Genomic DNA, 17,213 nt, shown 5'->3' on the forward strand with positions numbered 1-17,213 from the left:
TTTCCCTTTGATTGTGGACCTACAGCCACTACACGAAACACTTCCCAGGACCAGGCTGCTGGGGACTGGTTTTGTGGTTTCCTTTGTTAGTTGGGATTTATAGTTCAGATCCCATCACTCTGCCAAGTGCAATAAACATTTTGTTTTAACTGGAATGTAACTTTTATTATTGTTATTATTTTTCCTCTAAATGCCCTAAAAGTGACCAGCTTGAGAGTGAAGTCAGAACCTCTAAATAATCTAAACGCCAAATCAGTGTGCTTTGTAGATCGGGAGAAGATTAGAAGACAGGCTCTCACTTATTACTGCTTGTATTTATATAATAGAAGTTGGGTAATGTAATCCCTCCCACAGGCCAGCTTAGATGTTGCTCATGGTTAAATGGTTAAATCTGTGAGAAGTATTCAACAATGCCTTGTATTTGTACTGCCTAGAACATGAATAATATATGTGTGACATGAATAAATGTAAGGTCAGTGATTTTTATGACATATTAACTTCCTTTACTTAAGTTCTTGGGAAATAGAGCTGAACAATTACAGAGAATGAAAACATTGGCAACTTACAAACACCTGCTTTGATTATTTGGTCTAATTAGGTTAAATTTAACCAATTCCATCTGAACAAATTGAAAACAATTCTTATCTGTTCCTTGGTCATGCGCTTTTATCAGTGTTGAATGCAGATGTGTTTAATATGACACAGTTGGTGTGATTCTTTCAGCTCTGGGTGGGAGATAGAAGGGAATTGAGAACATATTTTTAAGAGTCTTCTGGGGACTTATATTTCTGGGCCTGCAGCTATGAAATTTTGAGGGAAAAAAATTAAAAAAAAAAAAAAAAAAAAGCTTTGTTGTCAGTAAATTAGTTGGTTTTTTCTCCAAAACCCTGGGACTGTCCATCTAAACTATTACTTTTGTCAAAAAGTGTCTTACCCAAGGAACAGTGAGTTCCTAAAATAAGTATATGATCGCTAGCTATTTTTCGGAAGTCCAAATAATACAGGGTGTTATTAGCTTGCTGGGTTATGTAGTGTTTGCTGCCTGTTAATTCCAAACCTGATGTAGAGTACGTAGGCCATTAATTCTTGAAATTTTAGAGATCATTTAATCACATGTAGAGTAGAAACTCTAGCAGTTAAATGACTTCCTCAAGGTCACACAGTTGGTTAGTAAAAAAGCTGAGCTCTCCTGACTTCTGGTCCACCTGTCCATTTCAGTGAGTCAAGTTATAGCTTGGACCTAGTGTCTGTATCTGTGACAGCATCACATCCTAAGACCTTATTTCCAACCCAGGAGCAAAATACTGTTCAAATGAGCAGCAAGGGTCTCAGAACATTTGGGATTTCAGTGTTTCTACGTGTCCCTTCTTCTGCCCACTCCAGCCTCTCATCACAGATAATCTGAAACTAGTTGCTCATATCATGTAGTTTTTGAAAATCTATGGTAGACATTTTGAATAAATGGAATCGTAGCTTTGTGACCTGTTGTGTCTGGGTTCTCTCACATAACATTGTTTTCAAGGTTTACCCATGTTGTGGTTTGAACCAACACTTGATTTTTTTTTTAATGAATAATACTCCATTGTATTGGTATCACTTTTTGTTGTTCTTGCAGTGCTGAGGAGTGAACAACAGTGCCTCATTCCCACATGCTGGGCAAGTGCTCTACCACTGAGCTACTTCCCCAGCTCTAGATAAAACATGTTGTTCATCCATTTATCAGTTGATGAACATTTTGGTGGTATTGTGAACAATCCTGTGAATGTTCATGGACAAATTTTTGTGGAAACCTATGCTTTCAGTTCTTCTTGATATTTACCTACGAGTGCAGTTGTTAGGCCATATGCCAACTCTTAAGTTCAACTTTTTGAGGAATTGCTAAATTGGTTCCAGAGAGACTGAACTGTCTCACATTCCTGCTAGCAACATGTGAAGTTTCTAGTTTCTCCATATCCTCACCAATATATGTTATTGCCCATCAGTTTTATTTTAACCATCCTAGTGGATCTCATTGTGCTTTTTCTTTGCATTTTCCTGAAGATTTATGATATTGAGCATCTTTTCTAATGTTAATTGTTAATCTTTAGAGAAATGTGTGTTCAGGTCCTTTGCCCATTTATTTTTAATTTTTTTCAGTTTTCTTTTTATTTTGCGGTGCTGAGGATCGAACCCAGGGCCTTGTGCTTGCAAGGCAAGCACTCTACCAACTGAGCTATCTCCCCAGGACCTTTATTTATTTATATGTGGTGCTGAGCGCTCACACATGCTAAGCAAGTGCTCTACCACTGAGGTACAACCCCAGCCCCTCTTTGCCCATTTTTTAATTGGTTTTTGTCTTTTTATTCTTGAGTCATAAAAGTTCTTGGTGTGTTCTGAATTTTAATCTCTTGTAAACTACAGTTTGCAAATATTTTCTCTTGTTATGTGGGTTGTCATGTCACTTTTCTTTTTTTCTTCTTTCTTGTGTGTATGGAGGGTACTAAGGAGCAAAGTCAGGGTCATTCTACCATTGAGCCACATCCCCAGTCTTTGTTATTTTTATTCTGAGACAGGGACTCACTAAGTTGCCCAGGCTGACCTGAAACTTGCAGCCGTCCTGCCTCCGCCTCCTGAGTCACTGGGATTACAGGTTTATGCCACCGTGCCCAGCAGCATCTCAAAATTTTTTTAAATAATTTTTTTAGAGCCACTGGCTTCAGTCCCCAGTATGCACTGGGATTATAGGTGTGCACCACCATGTTGGCTTGTCATTTTCCTTTTTTTTTTTTTTGACCCAGAGGCGCTTAACCACGGAGCTACATCTCCAGCCCTTTTTATTTTTCACGAAGTTGCTTTAGCCTTGCTAAATTGCTAAGGCTGGCTTTCAACTTGCAACCCTCCTGCCTCAGCCTTCAGAGTTGCTGGGATTTCAGTTGTGCACCACCACATTCAGCTTGCTATTTTTCTCAATGATATTCTTTGATGGACAGAAGGTTTTCGTTGTAATGAAATTCATTGTATCTGGTTTTTTTTTCTTTTGTTGCTGTGCACTTGATGTCATATTTAAGAAACTATTGCCTAATCCAAAATTATGCACCCATGTTTTCTTCTAAAAATTTTAGTTTTAGCTCCTAGGTCTGTGATCCATTTTGAAGTGTTTTTGTTTTATTTTGTTTTTGTTTTTATTTGTGGTCCAGAGGATTGAACTCAGGACCTCATGCATGCTAGGTCAAGTGCTGTGCCACTGAGCCACATCCCCAGTTCTTTTTATTTTTCATTTTGAGACAGGGATTCACTAAATTGCCAAGATTGACCTCAAACTTGTGATTCTCCTGCCTCAGCCTCTTGAGAAGCTGGGATTACAGATGTGTGTCACTGCATACCCTGTGGGTTGGTTTTTATATTTGGTATGAGATATAGGTCCATCCACATCCTTTGCATGTGAGTGTTCATTGTCCCAGCACTCTATGTTCAAAAGACTGGCTTTTTAAAATTTTTTAAATTTGTTTTAATTAGTTACACATGACACTTTGATACATCATCTATAAAGCAGTATAATTTCTGATTCTTCTGGTTATATATGATGTAGAATCCCAACAGTCATATAGTTATATGTGTACATGGGGTAATAATGTCTGATTCATTCTTCTATCCTTACTATACCCATACCCCCTCCCCTCCCTTCACTCCCTGATCTTTTCCCATTAAGTTGTCTTGGCACCTTGTCAAAAAATCACTTGACCATAAATTATGTGTTTATTTCTAGATTCTTAATTATGTTCCATGATCTATGTCTGTCCATATGCCAGGAGCGCTGTCTTGATTACCATGTGTCGTAGTAACTTGAAATTAGGATGAGCCCTTCAGCTTTGTTCTTTTTCAAGATTATTTTGGCTACTCTGAAATTCCTTGAATTTTTATACGAGTTTTAGATCAACTTATCAGTTTCTAGGGAAAAGAGAATTTGATAGGGATCGTGTTTAACTGTGTAGATCAATGTGAGGAGTATTGCCATCGTAACAAACTGTGTTTTCAGATCCATGATCTCAGGATGTCTACTTATTTAAGAGTCTCTTTAGTTTCTTTCAATGATGTTATATAGATTTCAGGATATACATCATGCACATCTTTAATATATAGATCTTTTATTCTATATCCTTACAGAGTTTATTTATTTGTTTTTTTGCAGCCTCCTTAGAGTATATGGGATCATGTCATTTGCAATAGAGATCATTTTTACTTGTTCCTTTCCTATCTAGATGTTTTTTTAATTCATTTTTCTTGCCTTATTGCTCAGGCTGAACTCTCCAGTACAATGTTAAATAGAAGTAGCAAGAGCAGACATCCTTGTCTTGTTCCTGATTTTAGAGGGAGAACTTTCAGTCTTTCTCCATTAGGTATGATGTTAGCAGTGGATTTTTCTTAGATGGCCTTTATCAGATTAAAGACATTCCCTGTTTCTTGTTTATTCAGTGTTTTTTTGTTTTTTGTTTTGTTTGTTTTTGTCATAAAAGGGTGTCAAATTCTGCTGTCTATTGAGGGGATCATGTGAGTTTTGTCCTTCATTCTGTTCATATGGTAAAATTCATGAAATTTTAATTGTTGAACAGTATTCCATTGTATGTATAGTTTACTTATACAGATTCACCAGTTGATGAACATTTGGATTGTTTCTATTTTTGGAGATTGTCAATAATGCAACTCTGAATATTCACATAGAAGTGTTTGGTCAGATGTTTAAATTTCTCTTGACTAAAAACCTAAGAAGGTAATTACTGGGTCATATGGTAAGGATAGTTAAATGTAAGAAACTGCCCAAGTGTTTAATAAAAGAACTTTTCACTTTGCATTCACACCAGCAATGCACGAGAAGTCCAGTTGTTCCACATTGTCTCCTAGACTTGGTATTATCTCTCTTGTTAATTTTAGCTGTTCTGCTGGGTACATAGTGATATCATATGATTTTAAGTTGCACTTACCAAATGACTATGTCGACATCTTTTCATATGCCATACTTGTCTACATATATTTTTTTTTGCTTAAATATCTATTCAAATCTTTTGCATTTTCCCGCTCCCTGCCCCAGTACTGGGTATTGAACCCAGGCACGCTCTGCCACTGACTATATTCCCAGATTTTTTTTTTTTTTTTTTTTTTTTTGAGGCAGGGTCTAACTAAATTTCCCAAGCTGACCTCAAACTTTTTAAGGCCCTTCTGCCTCAGCCTTCACTAGCATTATAGGCATGCACCCCCATGCCCAATCAGTTCTCTTTTAAATTGAGTTGTTTATTCTTAAGTTATAAGAGTTCTTTACTTTGTGTACAAGTTCTTTACTAAGATAAATATTCTGCATATACATTTTATCCATCCATTGGCTTGCCTTTTCATTTTCCTAACAGTATCTTTTGAAGATTAGACATTTTTAATTTTGAAGTCTGGTTGATCCATTTTGTGTGTGTGTGTGTGTGTGTGTGTGATGTGTTTGCCTTTTTGTGCCCTAGTTAATAAGTCTTTCTGAGCCTATTCCCAAAGTCATGAAGATGTTTTCTTCTAAAGTTCTATAGTTTTAGATTTTACATTTAGATTTTTTGATGTACCGCAAGTTAATTTTCATGTGTGTCATGAGATATGGTTGAAGTTCCTTTTTTTTGCATATGGATAGCGAGTTGTTCCAGCACCATTATTTCATATTTTCATTATTTCTTCTATCCCTTCCCTACTTTCGGGATTCCTTCCTTCCTTCCTTCCTTTCTTTCTTTCTTTCTTTTTTTTTTTTTTTTTTTGGTACTGGGGATTGAACCAAGGAGCGCTTTTCCACTTAGTTACATCCCTGGGACTACCGGTTGTAACTGGCTTAAATTAGGTAACTTGAAGTGGTGTCCCACAGATCAGTGATATCCTCGTTTCTTTCTTTCTTTCTTTCTTTCTTCCTTTCTTTCTTTCTTTCTTTCTTTCTTTCTTTCTTTCTTTCTTTCTTTCTTTCTTTCTTTCTTTCTATCTGTGTTTCATTTTTGATAGCTTCTATTTCTTTATCTCCAAATTCCCTTTTCTTTTGCATTGTCTAATGTGCTGCTGATTTCATCCAGCGTATTATTTTTTATTTCAGATTTTGTACATCTCTAGATGTCTCATTCATGTCCTTTTATATCTCCCATATTTCTCTGCGTGTTTGGTTTCCCTCTAGATTCCTCACCACATGTAGCTTATTTATAATAGCTGTTATCATGTCCTTGTTTCTAATTACATCACCATTGTTATTTCTGGATAGGTCATTTCTTTTTGTTAATTTTCCTCCAAGTTATAAACCCTATTTTCCTACTTCTTTGCACTCTAGTAATGTTTTATTGAATGCCAGGCCATTCTAATTTTATGTTGTTATATGTTGGATTTTGTTTTATGCCTTTAAAGTACTGGACTTGTTTTGGCACATAGTTACTTAGTATCTTTTAGAATCATCCAAGACTTGCTTTTAAGTTTTGTTCAGTTCAATCTTAATAGGAGCCTTTTAAGTCTATTAACAAGGTAAGGCCTAGTTAAGTTCTCTACCTGATGCCCCATGTATTACAAGTTCTGTACTTTGGGTGAGTGAACCTACCTGTCTGAGCTTCAGGAATTGTTCAGCCCTCTACTTTTTGTTCTTTCCCCAGCCTCAAGGAGTGTCACTCCAGGCATGCATAACAGTATCCAACTGATTGATCTGCAGATGTCCAGATGTCCAGGGTCTCCTCTCTAGTATTGTCTTCCAATTCCAGCTGTCTCAGTCTTCCCAAATTCTGATTTGTTATCATTTCCTCATTTCATTTCATCTGAACCAGCCCCTGGGCTCTGGGTTCCTCCTCTGTGTGCCTCTTGGCAGTAGGCTCGGGCAATTGTAAGGCTCCTGTTTGTTTTTTCTTTCAAGGATCTTCAGTCCTACCCTGTCCATCTCTGGTTTTCTATTTGTTTATATTAGAAGGGCAATTACTGTAATGGTTAATCCTTCATGAGCAGAGCAGAAATTACTTCCACTGCCTTGTGTGGGGAATCCAAGAGTATGGCACCAGCGTCTGCTTGGCATCTGGGAGGGCCTTCTTACAACATCATTACATGCAGAGGGCATCACATGGCGAGACATGTCTTCCTGGCCCAGGTCTCTCCTTTCTTATAAAGCCACTGTCTCATTAGACATGGGCCTTAGTTACCTCCCAAAGATCCCACCTCCAAATACTGTGGTCACATTAAGTTTCTACCCTCTTAATATCTCATAATGGGGATTAAATTTCACCATGAGCTTTGGTTAGGACTTTCAAACTATAGTACTGGGTATACTTACCAGACTCACCTCCGTTGCTCACCATGCAGAATTTACTTAACTCCTCTCTCCGTGTTGGCTCTGGACCTAATAAAAAGTCCAACCAGATTCTGTTGTGTCTTGCCATCTGTAATTGCACCCTGCACCATCACTCCTGCCTGCTGATGTTGGTCTGCAAGCCAACAGTGACCAAACCTCTTGCATCTTAGATTGTTTCCTAAGGTTTAAATGCCAGAGCCCAGGTGCATTCCCAGAACTGTCACTGGTAGCAGTAGCAAGGGACTGAGTGGTCCTAGCCTCTCTTAATATAGGTGAAACAACAGAGGTAAACCCCAGGTATCCAAAGAACTCTTCCCAGCCAGCTGGGACTCTTCTGGTTAGTTTCATGCTCTATGCGACTGCCTGAGGGTATCAGAGAAGCTGTAGGTCCTTTGTGGGCAAGAAGTTCAATTAAATGGATGGGGAGGAGGGTGTCAGGATGGGGAAATTTTTTTTATTCAGTCCTGCCCTTCAGAGCAAGTCACTGAAAGAAACAGAAGTAGCATTTGCTGAGAAATAACTTTATGTTTATGTCTTTGGCTTATCATGTGTTTATCCACAATATTTCCTGACTTCCTTCTTATGTTGGGCAAAGGCCAGGATGGGATGGTTGGTGGGTGGAGGCAAGAAGTAAAAAATGTTGGTCCCTCCCAGGGCATGATGAGCTCATCTTTAGCCACCCCAAATCCCTTCAGAACTCTTGATCACCATCTCCCAAACCAGAAAGACTGCTTTCATTTTATAGCGTGAAAAGGTAGTCTTCAAATAGTATTTTCAAACAAATGTTCCCCTTCATCTGTGGCAGATAAGGAATCCATTGCTTAAAAATACACACCTGTGAGATTATTCCAGTGGCTAGGCAAAGAGGGAATGTGTTCACACCTGTGTAAGCCGCAGTGAAGGCAAAGGCGTTCAGAGAACTAGAAACTATAGTAGATGTGAAATGAACAACCAGGACCTGTTCTGGGGAAGACAATAGGTTGTGAATCCTCCACCAGGTCCTCTACATGTTTGTAACTGGAAGGGCCCCTGGAGTCAGGATTAAGGTTTACTGGGAGGGGCAGAGGATTAAATAGAAGAATGGAATTTCCCTTCGGATAAGGAGAAGCCAAGATTTATTAAATCAGTTGGTTTTTTTTTTTTTTTTTTTTTTTTGTTATTGTTGTAGTTCCTATGGTTTCCTCTTCTCTACAGATTTTTTTTTTTTACTAAGAAGTTGCATAACAAGACATTAACATTCACAAAGAGAACAAATTATCAGCTGCGATTATTTTTAGAACCAGTTTATCAACGATTTCAGATAAGAACTTTTGTTGGATCTGATTACAGATCTCTCTGACCAGAGTTACGATTCTTTGAAATAGAAAAAGCAGGCCTTCCCACTTCAAGGGAAATCTGCTTTGGGTTTTTCTCACCCCCCACTTTCTCAAGGAGGGTGGGTGTTCTGGGAGAGAGAGAACAGAGGAAACTTGGGAACACTTGTCTGCAAAGTTTTCTTGATCTGCTGGCATCAGAGAATCAGAGTCTTTGACAGTATTTGAAGGACAGAATTCATGTGTTTGCTCATTCATTCATTTGAGGTAGAGAGAACAGCATGTGCAAAGTCAGGCAGAATAAAGAATCTCCTGAATCTCAGTGGCAGGTGAATGGCATCATCAATATTATTGTCCTTTGCACAGTATCCTCATAAGTGACTTATTTCATAGTGGTGGAACCATTTTTGTATTTGGCTGACCCATTCTGTCCTGTGGAGGATTCTTTCTCATTCATAGATATGAACAGCTGCTTCCAAGTACGATAAGTTTGCCATGATTCCCAGGACTTTTGTCCCTCCACTCCCAGCCCGGGCCCCCCAGACATCTCTGCTGGGACCAAGAAAATGTCACTCTGGACCCAAACACTTTTTCTTCTTGCCCTTTTTGTTTTGGCTAGTTCAGCACCAGACTCTTGGGCTGTCTTGATGAGTGACGTATCAGCAAAGACCAGGCACCCTATAACATTCAGGGGTCTGCGCATGAGCACTAGGTGGAAGGGGTTGGTTTATGATTAGGGGCCATGGTATATTAAACGCTAGAATTAGACACATTCAGAGCGCAAGGGGTTTGTACCGAGCAGTTCAGATGATCTCGGATGGTCTGAGGTGTGTGGTCACAGCACCAGGAGCCTCAGCACAACCAGAGAACTTTTTAGAAAATGTGATTGGGGGGTCGTCCCCCAGACATACTGAATCAGAAACTGTGGGGAGGAACAGTTAAAATTCAAGAACCTCTGGTCTGAGGTGACATCACAGCCACTCTCTGGGACATTGCTAAGATGTGAATGCCAGAAGAATTGGCTTTTTTCTTCCAATTGGTGTTTCTCTCTCCCCTTTCCTTTTTCCTTCCCCTCACGCTCTCATTAAATTCACCTTAATTAAACGCTCTAATGTTGTAACTCCACTGTATTCATAATTATGTGATGACAGTATCACCCACATTTTTTTCAGAACCATTGCTAAAGCTATTTTGATTAACATGCACCTTTTTAAAGTTATATTGGTTTTTTTGTTTTTGTTTTTGTTTTTGATACTAGGGATTGAACCCATGGGTACTTTACCACTGAGCTACATCCTCAGCCCTTTTTTATTTTTATTTTGAGACAGGGTCTGGCTAATTTTCCCAGCCTGGTCTTGAATTGTGATGCTCCTGCCTCAGACTCCAGAGTTGCTGGGATTACAGGCATGCACCACAGGGCCTGGCTGACTTTTTTTTTTTTTTTTTTTTTTAAGGAAATTTTGACAAACCTGTATGAGTAGCTCAGAAGATGAGAGATGACTGGCCCATGGGCCTGTCCCCTGGGGTTACACCCCTCCTTCAGGATTTGTTGAGTACTATCCCTGCCCAAGATCCTGACTACCAAGCCCTCTACTATAGCCTGGTCAATGTTAGCACCACCTTCGTTAGTTGGGGAGTGGCAGCTTTGAGATCCAGAATTAACTTCAGCTGCTGCTGTGCCTATTGCTAGCAACGCAAATCTCCCACCTGCGGGGAATCCAGGCAATGCCAAGAAGGCATATCTGAGATCAGCAGAGGGCACTGTGCGGGACTCCACTCTGTAGACAGGCCCACTGTGTGAGGGACTCTTGCAGTTCCTTTCTAGGAAATCTCTCTTCCTGAGAGGCAGGCTGTCCAAACAGACCAACCTTAGGAAGCGCCTCCAAATTGCTGTTCCCGTTGCCGCTCCCTAGTGATGTTTTCGCCAGCTCATGGAACAATGAAACTACAGCAGAATGATCCTGTAGAAATTTTTTCTTAAAGCCTAAATTCTTTAAAGAATTGTCCTGATGCCATGTGCTGTGGTGCACATCCTACCAACTTGGGAGACTGAGGCAGGAGGATCACAGGTTCAAGGCCAGCTTAGGCAATTTAGCAAGACCCTGTCTCAGAATAAAAATGTAAAAATGGCTGGGGCCAGGCACTGTGGTGCACACCTATAATCCCAGCAACTTGGGAGACTGAGACAGGAGAATCACAAGTTTGAGGCCAGCCTCAGCAACTTAGTGAGGCCCTAAGCAACTTAGCAAGACCCTGTCTCAAAATAAAAAATAAAAAAGACCTGGAAATGTAGTGCAGTGGTTAAGCATCCCTGGGTTAAATCCCAGTACCATAAAAAAGGGCAGGGGGGTGTATGGGGTTTCATCTCCATGGTGAAGTACTTGCCTAATATGCATGAGTCCCTGGGTTCCATCCCCAATACTATAAAACAAAAGAGAAAAGAATTGTCCTTTATGATGATACAGTTTTTCATTTCCTGCTTTGGAGGTAAGATAACTTTTCTTTTATGAAGTGATATAGTCAATTTTTAACATCCTTACTTCGCAAAATAAAATGTTGGCATCTTATACATGACTGCCACATTATTTATGACATTTTATTTGGAATTATTTCTCCAGTGAACCAGGACAAAACACAGTAGGAGGTATTGTCTGGCCATGTGAATCCAACCATTAAGCCATTCCCTTGAAGGCCAGAAATATACTTGCTCTAAAGAAGAGGGGAAAAAATTTTCCAAAAATGAAATCAGATTGGATGTTTAGAATCAGTCACACATACTTGGGTGACTGAGATGACTGCATTGGTGGGAACATGAAAAGACTTTCCCAACAAGGAGGTCTGAAAAAAACTGCAACCAGTATGGGTTTGCAAAACACATTCAAACTTAGGAAAAACACAGTAGGGCCAGTCTAGGCTCCCCAAGAAAGAAGGAACCCAAAGCAATCAAAGCTGAGATTATAAATAGAAAACTTAGTTTGAAAATGACTCTCTGCTGGAGAAGAGGGCTGCTAAACTTCAGACTGAGGAACTAATGTCACTTTTTTGTGTTCTGCAGACAAAAGGCACTCACAGAAACAAAAATAAGTACCGTCTGTTGATCTAGACTTTGAACTGTATTTGATATGGCAGAAGACAAACATTGCTTCACCAGGGAGAAATCCTAGCTGTGAAACCACTAGATGAGTCTACCTGCAGAGCCACTGAACAGTAACTATAGCTTTCATTCCCAGCTGCACACTAGAATGACCTAGGTCACATCAAAACCAGACTTGTGAGCAGGTATGGTGTCACATGCCTATAATCCCAGAGGCAGGAGAGACTGAGGCAGGAGGATCGCAAGTTCAAAGCCAGATTCAGTAACTGTCTCAAAAGACAAAAACAAAAAGGGCTGGGGTTGCAGCTCAATGGTTAAGTGCCCCTCGGTTTAATCTCTAGTATCATTAAAAAAAAAAAAAAAAAACTTGTGTTCTCACCCTAGAGATATGATCAAGTATTCCCCATTTTAAATGTTTTTCTAAAGCTCTTAGATGAATTTAATGTGCTCCCTTGACTGAGAACCACTGCACAAGAGCACAGTAATACTTCTTTATTAGTCACTGCAGCTGTTTATGGTGAAATATTGGGCATTTCTTCCTCCAAACTCCTATTCCACCTAGAGACCCCCTCACTTCATGCTGTGGCATGATGGGCATAGTCCTGGGTTTTCCACAGGAACAGAGCCTGGTTTTTCTAGTTCACTGATACTTCTAGGAATCCAAAGAGACCGAGAAGAAGACCGTACCTAGTGAGCCAACATTCACATTGTTGGAGGCCTGCCTGCCTGCCAGCCAGCAGCTCTTTATGGTGCTTGTTCATTCCTCTGAAGTCTTTTTTGTTTGTTTGTTTGGTTGGTTTCTTTTTTGTTTTGCTTTGTTGGTTGGTGGTTCAGGGAATTGAATCCAACGGTACTTTACCACGGAGTTACACTCCCAACCCTATTTATTTACTTTATTTTGAAACAAGGTTTTGCTAAGTTGCTGAGGCTGCTCTCAAACTTGTGATCCTCCTGCCTCAGCCTCCTAGATCCCTGGGATTACAGGTGTGTGCCACCAGGCCCAGCTCATTCTTTTGCAGTCTTGTCGACTGTCCATCCTGTGGGAGAGAACAGTGCTTGGTGAAGTTCCAGTTCTTCTGTACTCTGAGAGACTGGGCTGGAAGCAGCCATGCTCCGCTTGAACTGTAACCCCCCCTCACCCATAAACCCAGTGAACCCCTGTGAAAGTGAACTCTTAGAGGAGTATAGTTCCCAGCTGGGGTGCAAAGCAGAACCTCTTGCCAGCTTCTTGAAATGACAGTTGTCTCACCCAACTAAATCAGAATGTTCAAGAGTGGAATTCAGGCATGTGTGGTTATGGCAGCGGTTTGTAAAATACCTGGGGCAGCAGGTATTTTGTGAACACCTTAGAAGTGAGCATTCTTAGTGGGGCATGGTGGAACACACCTGAAATTCTAGCTGCTTGGGAGGCTGAGGCAGAAGGATCACAAATTCAAAGCCAGACTCAGAAACTTAGCAAGACCCTGTCTCAAATTTTTTTTTAAAAGCTGGGGTGGGGAAGACTAGGGCTGTAGTTCAATGGTAGAGCATATGCTCTTGGTTCAGTCCTCTGCCTGAAAGCAAAAGGAAGAAAGAAAGAAAGAAAGAAATGTGTGTTCTCAGCCCTGCCCTGACCTCCTAAGTGAGAGAACTCTGGGCAAAGGCCAGGCCATGTGGTTGAATAGGTCCTCTGGGGATTCCAATGCACACTCAAGTTTGAGAAGCTCTGCTCTCGGGCATCTCTTCGGGTCATAGTTGTTACTCAACAGAGAGTGTGTTTTCCAAGCCACAGCTTGGAGAAAGTGCCCAAATGAATGTTGTTTGACAATGTTCTACCCTGAAGTTCGGGACTAACCTCTCCTGCTGCTCCTCTGTTGACACATTAATTCCTCAGAACCCTTTTGGAAGGTCTCCCAGGTCTGTTCTCTCCTAATTCTCCCAGGAGCAGTTGCCCTTTGCTCTCCCAGCCAAGCACCCAGCCATCAGGGCCCATCTGAAATTTCCTTCCTGAAAGCCTGGCTTAGTTTTTTTTGTTTGTTTGTTTTTTTCTTTTTGTTGTTGTTGTTGTTTGTTTGTTTTTTGTTTTTTTTGGGGGGGTTGTACTGGGGATTGAACCCAGGAGCATTTTACCACTGAGCCACATCCCCAGTCCTTTTTTTATTTTGAGACAGGGGCTCATTAAGTTACTGAGAGTCTTGGTTATCAAATTCTGAGACTGGTCTCAAACTTGCTGTCCTCTTGCCTCAGCCTCCCTAGTAGCTGAGATTATAGGCCTGTCCCATCATATCCAGCCCTGAAAGCTCTTTTAAAAACTTTTTCCAGTAGAAATGAAGTGCCCATTGCATTCATTTTGATCTTTCTCATAGTTTTTGTATTCACTTTATATACCAAGGTTTTTTGTGATCATGGTCAAGTAATTTAACCTGTTTCCTCGTCTATAAAATAGGAATGAAAATAACTGGAAGTGCTGGTACACACCTGTAATCTCAGCAACTTGGGAGGCTGAAGCAGGAGGACTGCAAGTTCAAGGCCAGCCTCAGCAACTTAGTGAGACCCTATCTCAAAATAAAAATTAAAAAAGGGTGGGAATGTGGCTTAGTGGCAAAGTACCCCTGGGTTCAATTCCCAGTACCAAAAGAAGGAGGAGAAGGAGGAAAAGCCTACTTAGTTAATAAGTTAATGTGCTCAGAGTAACATTCAACAAATATCAATTCTTAAAGTAATTTTTATTCATTGCAATAAGCAATGGGTATACAGTATTCTATAACAACAGAATAATGGATGACAACACAAATACTCTATGAAGGTCAACTTTGATCACTAACAATTTAAGTCACTAAGCATTTTATAATTTTTATAGTTATCTTTTCATTATTATTTTGCACTTGGCTTTTGTCCTTAAAGCTCTTCAACAATAGATCATTCTCCATTTGAATCTGTATGCCTCTCTAAGTACGTAATATGTGCTCAGTTAATGTTTATACTGGGTCCACAAGCAGTACAGCTCAAGAAACATCCAAGGAACCCTTCCTGGGCATGTTTGCTTTTTTGTTTTTCTTTGGTATGGTGTCTTCAGACCCTGGTTCCCTCTCCAAAACCCCAAAGGAAGCCTCTGAGTCTGGATGCCCAGCTTTTGAGGGCAGCAGACTATACTCTACCTGCAAATATCTCTTTACAGGTTTCTCTGAAAATCATCCAGAATGACCTAGACAGTTTTTCCTGGGTTTTATTACTTTTTTAAGAGCAGCTCCCCGAGCCATGTTCCTGACTCTTCACCAAACAAATTCCTTTTTAATGTAGTGTTGTCCTCAGACAGCAGTGCATGGGAAAGACAGGAACCAGCACCTGGAGACCACAGCATACCTCTTTTCTTGACTGCTTTATAATGGGATTTGGGGCTTTAGGCATTGAGAATGAAGATGACAAAAAGGTCCAGGATCCCCACTGCCTGGGCTTTCCTGCTACTTGGTGGATGCCTGCCTTCTGCTCCAGCCAGGACTTGTATGGAGTCCGAGTTAGGAACAGAGGGCATATCTACCATGCAGGTGGCAGATGGTGCCCTCCATGGGCCTCACTATTACAGCCTCCATCCCCACTCTGCCTCCTGGGGCCAACTTCCTTTTTGAAAAAAAATTGATGAGATTCATACTATATATTTTAAATTCCTGAATTACGACAAGCCCATGTAATTTTTAAATTTCAAATAAGTTTTCCAAGTGTTAGCTTAATCTTTTACCTTCTATTATGTTTTTAATTGTTCTCTAAAAGTCAGCGGAGTTCGCTGAGTAATACTGTCATGATGAATACAAATAGCAATTTGTATCTTAAATGTTCCCTGGGAAGCCACTGCAAGATAAGCTCATTAGCTTTTGGGGTAAACTTGTCAGCCAGGGATTATCAGAGAATGCTATAGGTGTAGTATCTAAACTTCAGTAAGGCATTTGATGAAGTCAGCCCTGATACTCTTGTAGATAAAACTCTGTGTGCAGAATGGCACAGTTGGAGAGTTCCTCAGAGGGGAATGACTGGAACCAAGAGAGCTGGTTAATGAACTGATGAGGGCGTAGAGTGGGTCAGCGGCAGGGGCAGGCAGGGAACCAGTCTCACACTCGCCGAGGGCCTCTGTCCTCCACCTGGCCCAGTGAACATTATTAGCAATTATTTGACTTTGATATTTATGGCATGCCTATGACATTGAAGTTTACCCAATTTCTGCTGGATAATGACTGTATCATGTGAAGAACTGAGTCAGCCACTGCCACACTCCTGCCCAGTTTATCCCTTCAGTGCTTTAAACCTCCCTTCTCCGTGTCCATTCTGTCTTCAACCATTTTCTGCTATTGTATAGAATGCCAAAAAGTGGGTAAATTATAAATAGTTGAAATTTATTCAGCTTCTAGGTCTAATGGCCGGGAGGCCCAAGACCCAGGGGTACATCTGGCTAGTCTTTCTGTATCATAGCGTGGCAGAAGGACAAGTAAGCATGTGCAAGAGAGAGAGGGAAAGAGAGGGGTGAACTTATGACTAGCCCACTCCCACAACAGCAGCATTAACCCGTTCAGGAGGGCAGAACCCTCCGCCCAATCACTTCTTCAAAGCACACCCCCCCAATACCCTTAGCATGGCAGTTAAACTTCAACATGCATGTTGGAGGGGACATTCAAACCATAGCACTTCCTTCCTTTGGGCCCTCATCATTTCTCTGCTGCACTACCCGTTGGCAGGAAGAACCCTGTGATGATAAGGTTCACCTGGCCTTGTCACTTAAAGCCACCCCACAGTGGCATTCTCTTGGCCACAGGCTCCTTCTAGGAGGCCTCCTGTTCCCTAGCCTCATCTCCTGCTCCCTAGCCTCCTGTTCCCTAGCCTCATCTCCTGCTCTTCCCCGTCTTGCATTTTATGTTCTGGCGCTGTCAGGCAACCTGGAGTTCCCACATGGTCCGTTCTGGTTCATGCCTTTGAACCTTTGCTCAGGTGGTTCCTTTCTCTCTGATGATTCCAACACATTCTCACCTCTTTTTACATTTTGAGACTCAGATTATCATTTATACCACCATATTGGAATTATCTGTTCATGCATTTCTCTTTCTCAAACTGGACTGTAAACTCCTTGAGGGTTGTGATCTTGTTCTACCTGGCACGTAACACCTAGGAAGCAGGCAGTATTTTTTTTGATCAGAACTGAAAATACAAAGATATCTCAACAACTAAAAGGCAGACCATAAAACTTACCAGGGAGATGAAATTTAACAGGGATATACTTGGGATTCAAACCATCAAAGAAAATAAGTCTCGACCTACATATTAGAGTGCAAGGTGGTGGAAGGGTGACTCAGCACCTCAGTAGACCTGAGACAATAAGGCGGGCTGTGGTTCCAAGTGGCTTCGTGCTCCATATGAGTGCTCAGACAAGGGAAGTTAGTAGTCCTGCTGGACAGACCAGGCAGGAGTCACAATCTGTTCTGTGGGTCATACTTGAAGAGAGGAAGAGGCATGTCCAAAGGAGGCCAGCTGGAGT

General features: G+C 40.9%; 1 protein-coding gene across 1 annotated transcript in view; it reads left to right on the plus strand.

The window, feature by feature from the left end:
* THADA (THADA armadillo repeat containing) overlaps positions 1 to 17,213 on the plus strand; it is a 313,149-nt gene that overhangs the window by 247,869 nt on the left and 48,067 nt on the right.

Source organism: Sciurus vulgaris (genome assembly GCF_902686455.1).
Source record: "Sciurus vulgaris genome assembly, chromosome: 14".
In the NCBI taxonomy this organism is placed as follows: Eukaryota; Metazoa; Chordata; class Mammalia; order Rodentia; family Sciuridae; genus Sciurus; species Sciurus vulgaris.